We start from the raw sequence: 7779 nt of genomic DNA, 5'->3' as shown, positions 1-7779 counted from the left end.
CCTTCCCTATTGGCACAGCTGCCAGCACTCACCTGTGCAAGCTTCCAGCTTGCTTAACTATGTCTGCAGCTCGATTTTCCAGCCTGCTCTTTGTTAGAAAAGAAATGATTTGGGGGCTACTTTTTATTAAAAGGGAAATTCCACCGAGGACTCTGTTGCCCTTACTATCTGCCTAAATATATATTTTTTCTTTTTCTTTTTTTTTTTTTTTGAGATGGAGTCTAGCTTTGTTGCCCAGACTGGAGTGCAGTAGCACAATTTCAGCTCACTGCAGCCTCCGCCTTCCGGGTTCCAGTGATTCTCCTGCCTCAGCCTCCTGGGTAGCTGGGATTACAGGCATGCACCACCAGTGTGCTCATCTGTAAAAGTGAGCCCAGCTAATTTTTGTATTTGTAGTAGAGATGGGGTTTCATCATGTTGGCCGGGCTGGTCTCGAACTCCTGATCTCAGATGATTCACCCACCTCGTGCTATGATTATAGGCATGTGCCACCACGCCTGGTTTGCCTAAATAATTTCTATCTCCTGTATCACTAACAGCACAGAGAAGTGGAGAAGGGGCCTCGCGGTAGGTGGCAGGAACACCCACCTCTTGGGGCCAGTGTGGCTGCCATAGGTCCAGGACTGCAGCCTGGGAATGGAGCTCCAGTAGAGAGGTCCGGTTCCGGGCATTCATTGGTGGCTCACTCTCTATCCCATCTTCAGCACTGGGGCAGAGCTACTCAGTCCCCTTTCTGTAAATTCTTCTTCTTACATCAGCCAAGTCTGTTTCTGCTGCTGGCAGCTGGGGACCAGGGCTCATCTATGGCCTCGTAAAACTGCCGTGAGGAGCAAATGAAACAATCCACCAAAGACTCAGCACAGTGCCTGCCCACGAGGGGCACTCAGCACGTGGACAAGCCTGCTATTCACAACATAGGCTGCATGCAGCGGCTCACGCCTGTAATCCCAGCGCTTTGCAAGGCTGAGGTGGGAGGATCACTTGAGCCCAGGAGTTCAAGACCAGCCTGGGCAACATAAGGAGCTGCTGTCTCTACAAAAAAGTTTAAAACTTAGCCAGCCATGCTAGTGGTGCCTGTAGTCCCAGCTACTCCAGAAGCTGAGGTGGGAGCATCACTTGATCCCAGGAATTTGAGGCTTCAGTGAGCCATGATTGTGCCGCTGCACTCTAGTCTGGGTGACAGAGTGAGACCCTTCCTCAAAAACAAAATATATATAATAATGTATATGATCATATATATTATAATATATAATATATATTATATATTATGCACCAATTTGTATAATATATATTATATATATTTGGGATCTTTTTGCCCATATATATAACCTTATATATTATTATATACATAACCATATATTATACATATTATATATAACCATATATAATATATAATCATATATAATATATAATAATATATAATATATTATAATCATATATAATATGATTATATATTATATATGATCTATATATAATCTCATATATATATGATTAGCCTAGCTCTGTCACCTGCCAGCCAGGAACCTGAGTACGTCACATCACCTCTGGGCCTCAGTTTTCTCAGCTGTAAGATGGGAACAGTAATAGTCCACTTCCCCATGGGTTTGGGGTGATGATTAAATGAGATAATGCACATAACAAGTGCTCGGTATTTCCCATTGATGATGGTGCTTTTGCCTTAACATGGTAACAGCATGATTTATTTGAGTTTTATGAAATAAGAACTGAGTAGGTGTCCTCAAATTCAGAGGAAAAAAATACATTAGGGCTGGGTGTGGTGGCTCACGCCTGTAATCCCAGCACTTTGGGAGGCAGAAGCAGGCGGATCACGAGGTCAGGAGTTCAAGACCAGCCTGACCAACATGATGAAACCCAGTCTCTACTAAAAATACAAAAATTAGCCGGGTGTGCACTTGTAGTCCCAGCTACCTGGGAGGCTGAGCCAGGAGAATGGCTTGAATCCGGGAGGCTGAGGTTGCAGTGAGCCAAGATCGCGCCACTGCACTCCAGCCTGGGCGACAGAGCGAGACAAATAAAAAAAAAAAAAAAAAAAAAAAAGATCATAACAAAGTGTTCAAGGAAATGGGTACTGACGTCAACAACTTATTCTGAAATACATCCAAAAAATAAGATGTGTAGAGTGATGGATATATCACTCTCACATCTCATAATGTGCATTATGAGATCGGTGAATGATTAGGTAGAGAGAGGGATGGATGGATGGATGGACGGATGGATGGATGGATGAATAAACAAATGGGTAGAGTTTAGAGGGATGGTTAGAGGGAGACAGGAATGGATGCACAGATGGTCACAGGTAGGGATAGATGGATGAATAAATGGATGGGTAAATGGATGAATGGGTAGATGGATGAATGTTTACAGGGAGAGAAGGATGGATGGGTAAATGGTTAGAGGGAGGGATGGGTGGATAGATGATTGGAGGGAGGGAGGGATGGATGGATAAATTGATGGATGGATGGGTGGTTAGAGGGAGGGAGGGATAGATGGGGCGTGGATAGATGGGTAGATGGATGAATGATTAGAGGGAGGGAAGGATAAATGGGTGAGTGGTGGATGCATGGGTAGATAGATGGATGGATGGTTAGAAGGAGTGAGGGATGGATGGGTGGGTGGGATGCATGCATGGATGGATGAATGGATGGACAAATAGGACAAAATATTATCTGGGTGATGTGTACATAGGTATTCACCATGCAGTTCTTTCAACTTTTCTTTATATTTGGACATTTTCACAACAAAACTTTGGAAGAAAGATTTAAAAAAGAAAAAAGAATAAAACAGAGAGAAAAGGACATTCAAAGTCTAGGCAAAGAAAAAAGATTCATCTTTACAATAATCTTTATAGGCCACGTGTGGTGGCTCATGCCTGTAATCCCAGCACTTTGGGAGGCAGAGGAGGGTGGATTACTTGAGATCAGGAGTTCAAGACCTGCCTGGCCAACATGGTGAAACCCCGTCTCTACTAAAAATACAAAAATTAGCCGGAGCCTCTGCCTCCTGGGCTCAAGAGATCCTCCCCTCTGAGCCCCCCAAGTAGCTGGGAGTACAGGCGAGAGCCACCATGCCTGGTTAATTTTTGTATTTTTTGCAGAGATGTGGTTTCACCATGTTGCCCAGGCTGGTCTTGAACTCCTGAGCTCAAGCGATCCACCCGCCTTAGCCTCCCAAAGTACTGAGATTATAGGCGTAAGCCACCGCACCCGGCAAACAATGTGTTGATGTAGATAACCTTGTTTGTTGACTGTCCTCTCACTAGAAAGGGAGGTCCACTCTGCCAGGGCTGGGTCCTTATTAGGCACTCATGGCTGGATCCACAGGGCTGAGCACAGCATCCAGCACATAGTAGCTGCTCAACACATGTGAGTGGCGTGATTGAGTGCGTAAGTCAGTGAACGGACAAACGAATGAAGGGGTTCTCGCCCTGATACTCGTTCTGCAGCCTGGGAAACTGAAGCTCAGAGACGAAGTGACTTCACCGAGGTCACATGGACAGTGGGCGGCAGAGCTGGAGCTACCTACGTGATTGGGATTACAAAATATTTCACAAGTGCCAAGAAGTGCACGTGATGCAGGGCTCCAGAAAGCTTCCTCTTCAATTTGCCGCAGTCCCTGCAGCAGAGAGGCAGCCCAAGGCTCTGCAGATCACTGCCCCTTCATCAGAGGTGCAGCCACCCTTGTGCAGGCCCCGGCTCGAGGTCTTCCCACTCGATGCTGGTATGGGGGTGATGATCATCCATCTGGCAGGTCACAAGGACAGCCCTCGGGATGGGAAATCTGATCCTAACTGCTGAGTCACAGCTAAACGGCAGAATGACGTCATCTGTAACCAAGGCATGCATTCCAAACTCAGCCCCAGCTTGTCTTCTCCTCAAGTCCGAGTGAGACCCTCTCAATCTACACCACCCCTCCTCATGTTCGGCTGTTTTCAAGCCCACACACTGGGAAAGACACTGCCAGGAAGGAAGGAAGCCAAGCCCAGGGAGAGGAGAGAGCTGGTTTGCTGTGGGTGGCCGGGAACAAGGTCCCGGGTGTGGAGGACACAGAGCACAGTCATGATACCAGGCCGGGAGCAGTGGTTGACTCCCGTAATCTCAGCATTTAGGGAGGTTGAGGCAGGAGGATCGCTTGAGCCCAGGAGTTCAAGACCAGCCTGGCAAACATAAGGAAACCCATTTCCATTTAAAAAAAAATTAGCCAGGCATGGTGGTGCATACTTATAGTACCTGCCACATGGGAGGCTGGGGCAGGAGGGACGCTTGAGTCCAGGAGGTTGAGGCTGCTGTAAGCCGTGATTATGCCATTGTACTCCAGCCTGGGCGATGGAGGGGGACCCTGTCTCAGAGAAAGAAAGAAAAAGGGCGGGGGGGAAGGGTAAAGGCCCCATACTGGCATGTACAGCCTCCTGCCCGATCGCCATTTCCAGGAGCCCCTTCCAGAGAGTAAAGAGAGCTGGAACAAGGGCACAATGCTGACGGAAGGACAGACGGACAGCTGGACAGACTGCGTGGAGGGCAGAAGGGCCCGCAGCCTCCAGAGGAACACGATAAGCAGGAGAAAGCCGGCCATGCATAGGTGATGTGTGTGCCAGAAGCAAGCTAGCAGATAGAGAAATTCCAATAACCGCACAGCACTCAAGTGAGATTAACAACACCCTGACTTCTCAGCAGGCCAGCATGGCCCCCTAGAGGCCAAGGGCAGAATTTTATTTTTATCTCTCTCTCTCTCTCTCTCTCTCTCTCTCTCTCTCTCTCTCTCTCGTCTATTTATTTTTGAGACAGAATCTCGCTTTGTCGCCCAGGATGGACTGCAGTGATATGATCTTGGCTCACTGCAACCTCCGTCTCCAGGGTTCAAGTGATTCCCCTGCCTCAGCCTCCCAGGTAGCTGTAATTATAGGTGTGAGCCATCACAGCCAGTTAATTTTTGTATTTTTAGTAGAGACGGGGTTTTACCACATTGGCCAGGGTGGTCTCTAACTCCTGGCCTCAAGTGATTCATCCGCCTTGTCCTCCCAAAGTGCTGGGATTACAGGCATGAGCCACTGCGCTGAGCCTGTTGAGGCAAAGCATAACCCCAGATCTTCCTAGCCAATGGACCCCTCGCTTCTGAAACAGTTCCGGTGGTCAAGTTCTGGGCATGGCCTGGACTTCTTGGTTTTGTGGGGAGGAATCACTAGTTCTGGGTGTTGATAGACACCGAAGCTTTTCCAACTGTGCATGTCCGGGATACCTGACTTGCTGCGTTGGCTCAGGTGTATCTGCCAGGTAACATGACCTTCTGTTATCAACAGAGTAGGTCCAGTTTGGGCTGGTCTTGCAGTTATGTTTTCTCGAGGAACAATTTGGGCTCACCCTGTCTTTCCAATCAGCTGAAACTGGAGCATCCCTCAGCCTCAATTTCCCCAATATCCTGAACTCTGCTCCCTTCATCATGCACAAAGGCCAGATTTCCTGTGAAACCATGTGGTGCAGGGTTAGGAAGAGACAGCCCTGGCCGGGCACAGTGGATCATACCTGTAACCCCTGCACTTTGGGAGGCTGAAGCAGGCAGAGCACCCGAGGTCAGGAGTTTGAGACCAGCCTGGCCAACATAGTGAAAGTCCTTCTCTACTAAAAATACCAAAAAAATTAGCCAGGTATGGTGGCCCATGTCTGTAATCCCAGCTGCTCTGGAGGCTGAGGCAGGAGAATCTCTTGAACCTAGGAGGCGGAGGCTGCAGTAAGCCAAGATCCCAGCACTGCACTCCAGCCTGGGCGATATAGGGAGACTCTGTCTCAAAAAAAAAAAAAAAAAAAAAGACAAAGAAAAAAGAAAGAGACAGTCCTTCCATGCCCCCTGCCTGGGCAAATGACACCTCCACCCACATAGGCTCAAAGCTGGGGAGCAAGATATCCTCCTTACCACTGCCCTCTCCCATCCCCCACCTTTCCCAAACCCTCACAGAGCACAACACAGACTACTCTGCACCCCAATATCCACTCTCCCCTTCTTCCAAAGCAATAGGACTTCCAATACATAGCTGGGCATAGCCACCCAGAAATAAGACCACATTTTCCAGCCTCCCTTGCATATAGGTGTGGCCAAGGGGTTAAATTCTGGCCAATAGGATGTGCGAAAAAGTGACCTGCGCAGCTCCCTGGATGTGTCTTCAAGGAAAAGGGCAGGTCTACCTCCATCATTACCTTCCCTTCTCCTTGCCCCTTCCTGGTAGTTGGAGTGCAGGAGAGGGTGATCATCTGATTTGGACAATAAGAGCAAAGACAATCGTTTAGGGATAATGGAGCAATAAGGTAGGAGGAGCCTGGGTCCCTGATGCCTTGGAAGAGCCAAACCAGAGCTGGGACACTTACTTACACCAGGACTGACTTGATGTTAAAGGGAAACAGAGGCCAGGTGTGGTGGCTCATGCCTGTAATCCCAGCACTTTGGGAGGCCTAGGAGGGCAGATCACTTGAGGCCAGGATTTCGAGACCAGCCTGGCCAACGTGGTGAAACCCCGTCTCTACAAAAAATACACAAATTAGCGAGGCGTGGTGGTGGGCGCCTGCAGTCTCAGCTCCTCAGAAGGCTGAGGCAGGAGAATCATTTGAGCCCAGGAGACTGAGGCTGCAGTGAGCTGTGATTGTGCCGCTGCACTCCAGCCTGGGCAACAGAGCAAGAACCTGTCTCAAAAAAAAAAAAAAAGAAAGAAAGAAAGAAAGAAAAGAAAAGAAAGAAACAATCCTTTCATGTTTAAACCAGTTATTTTACATCTTCAAAATGGCAGCTGAACCAATATCCCAACTAATAAAGTCACCAAGTTCTGTGCATTTTGCCTCATGCTGGTCACCTAAATTCATCTACTTCTTTTCTTCTTCTTCTTCTTTTTTTTTTTTTTGAGACAGAGTTTCGCTCTTGTTGCTCAGGCTGGAGTGCAATGGCATGATCGGCTCACTGCAAACTCCGCCTCCTGGGTTCAAGTGCAATTCTCCTGCCTCAGCCTCCGGAGTAGCTGGGATTACAGGCCTGTGTCACCACACCTGGCTAATTTTGTATTTTTAGTAGAGACGGGGTTTCTCCATGTTGATCAGGTTGGTCTCAAACTCCTGACCTCAGGTGATCCACCCGCCTCGGCCTCCCAAAGTGCTGGGATTACAGGCATGAGCCACTGTGCCTGGCCATCTACTTCTTTTCATCTCCACTGACCCCAACCCAGGCAAAGATATGGTCCCCTCCATCCCTTCCCTCACTTCCTGAGCTGCAACCTCACCAGCTTTCTGTCAAATGTATCAGGCTCACTCGGGCAGCAGAGCCTTCACACATGCTACTGCCTGCTTCTTCCTCTCTTCATCTAATCACCTCCTATTTTTCCTTCAGATCTCAGCGTGACCACCAGCTCCTCTTCAAGAACAGCCTTCAGTGACCACCCTGATAGGGCAGAGCCCCTGTTTTGAAATCCCAGAACACCATGGACCTCTCCTGCATAATATATATCATAGTTAGGATTTAAAATCCCCTGAGGGCAACTAGGAATCCATTCCCCAAATCACAGACACACAAGGTTTTTTATTGCGGCACTAGTAGTGACAGCAAAACACCAGAAACTCAAACATCCACCAAGAAGGAACTGGTTGAATAATCTATGGCAGAGCCATACAAAAGAGTACTATGCAGCAATATAAAGAAATGAGTCTGGGCGTGGTGGCTCACACCTGTAATCCCAGCACTTTGGGAGGCCGAGGCAGGCAGATCACGAGGTCAGGAGATCCAGACCAT

Source organism: Mandrillus leucophaeus, unplaced genomic scaffold, assembly GCF_000951045.1.
Source record: "Mandrillus leucophaeus isolate KB7577 unplaced genomic scaffold, Mleu.le_1.0 Scaffold323, whole genome shotgun sequence".
Lineage (NCBI taxonomy): Eukaryota > Metazoa > Chordata > Mammalia > Primates > Cercopithecidae > Mandrillus > Mandrillus leucophaeus.
Note: the sequence above shows the minus strand (reverse complement) of the source record.